This window comes from Pteropus vampyrus, unplaced genomic scaffold (genome assembly GCF_000151845.1).
Source record: "Pteropus vampyrus isolate Shadow unplaced genomic scaffold, Pvam_2.0 Scaffold690, whole genome shotgun sequence".
NCBI lineage: Eukaryota > Metazoa > Chordata > Mammalia > Chiroptera > Pteropodidae > Pteropus > Pteropus vampyrus.
In genome coordinates, this window is record NW_011889471.1 from 30,441 (window position 1) to 32,335 (window position 1,895).

The 1,895-nt window shown below is 62.2% G+C and overlaps 1 protein-coding gene across 1 annotated transcript in view; it reads left to right on the plus strand.

The window, feature by feature from the left end:
- Positions 1-1,895, plus strand: part of MYOM2 (myomesin 2) — a 103,160-nt gene that overhangs the window by 16,922 nt on the left and 84,343 nt on the right. The window lies entirely within an intron of this gene.

A 1,895-nucleotide genomic window follows, 5' to 3' on the forward strand; every position in this document is an offset into this window, starting at 1 on the left:
CGGCAGTGAGTCCACGGGATCCGCAGGCCCGCTGGGTGGGGCAGAACTGGGCTCCTGGCCCTCTGGTTACGGGGAGAGTCACGGGGCTTCACAGAGCCCCCGCTCAGAGCGCCCAGCCCGGGCCCCGACTCTCAGCGGAATTCCCCGCAAGGTGGAGGGGCTGCGAGAAGGCAGCCCACTTCGCAGGCCGCCTGGATGTCCCTGTCCCCTCTCCCCCTCTCCGGGCTGCTCAGAAGGAAGAGGCAACGAGGCAGCGGCTGCTTCTGTCACCGTCCCTGCTCTGGTGTCCCACGTGTGTCTACGACACAGGTGACGGCAGCCGGGGCGCAGAGGCAGATGCACTGTCACCCGGACCCTCACCCCAGCCCCGTCGATCCACTTTATGGGAAGGAAAACAAGACGCACGCTGGGCAAGCCTTTCGCAGACATGCGTGTGCGTGTGCAGGCGTGTGAGCTGTGCACTCACGTGGGATGCACACAGCCTATGCGTGCAGGCACACGGGCGCGTGTGTGCGCGTGCATCGTGCATCTATCCCGCATTCACGTATTTTACATGTACGAAATGGATGAAGTTATGTATGTCATACGTAACGTATGTGTGTGTAGATGAGTTTGCAGCACGCACGTCTGTAACCACACGTTCTTCTCTCGGTTTGGTCCAAAAATGTCATCGTCTCTCTTTTGCAAACGAGGCTCAGGGGCAGACGTTTCCGGTGGGGGAGGCCGGGGCCTGGCAGCCCGTGCAAAGCCGCAGCCTGTGCTTGGGGGGCGCCCCTCTCAGGGTTGTCCCAGATCTGGCTGGCCGTCTCCTGTACATCCTGCACCCCCTCCCCCCCGTGCTCCCCGCAGCCCCAGCTTCGAGGCCCCATCACAAAAGCCCAGGGAACTGGTGTGCAGATGTCAAAGCACTTCCGGTCACTACTGCTTCTGTCTGGGGCCCCTCTCCCCACCTGAGGTCAGCTGGTCTCTCTGCCCTCTGTCCCCCCGCCATCCAGCCCCATCTACCGCTGCTGCCCCCCTGCCCCCCTTTTGTGGCGCCTCCAGCCCGGGCCTGGAGCCCCCCATCCCCGTGCTGGCTCTCCGGGCCGGCATAACCTAACGCGAAACACGAAAACAAATACCAAGCAGATGCGTGCACCTCCCCCGCACTCCGGCAAGGTCAAGGTCCCAAACCTTGCAAGGCTGGGGCTTTGGCACCCCCGCCCGGTTCCACCGCCCCTGTCAGGCGGAGCATGACCTCGTTTACTAGCACCGCCAACGGGGAGAGAAAAATGCACGCCGGGGGGAGCCCGGCTTTCTCCGTGCATGCTGAATGCGAGCGAAGCTGTCTGGCTGGGCGTCGACGAACCTTAGACGAACCTTAGACGAACCTTAGCTCTCAACGGGGTGAGGAGGCTCTCGGGAGACGGTGTGCGGTGCTGGCCCTGCCGAGGCCGGCGAGGCCCGGGCCGCCGAGCAGACCCCTGCTTCAGGCGTGACGCGGCGTGCTCGGCTCTGTCGAGGCCGCCGCCGGCCTTCGGAGCCGCGGTTACTAAAACCGGAAAACCAAGCCAGCTGCATCGTCGCGAGGCGAATGAACAGATGGACCCCGGCGTCTGCTCACAGCCCGCTGGAAGAAAATTCTAGATCTTCAAATTTTTAAGGGCTTTGACATAGAAAACTGCTAAGGCAGCGCGTCCCGGGCAGCAAGAAGGCGCTTCAACTTGGGATCCCATCACGGAAAGTCGTAGACGTGAGCGTTTCGTAGAGAACAGGATGTTTGGAGTTTAAGAACTTATCAGTGCGTTTCTGTTTCTTGTCACCGAGTCATCAGAACCAGAAAACAGTCCGGTCACGTGCGCGAGGGTTCGGCAGTGGGTCCAGTCGGGCAGCTGGACCTGAGTGCGGGGCGCTGT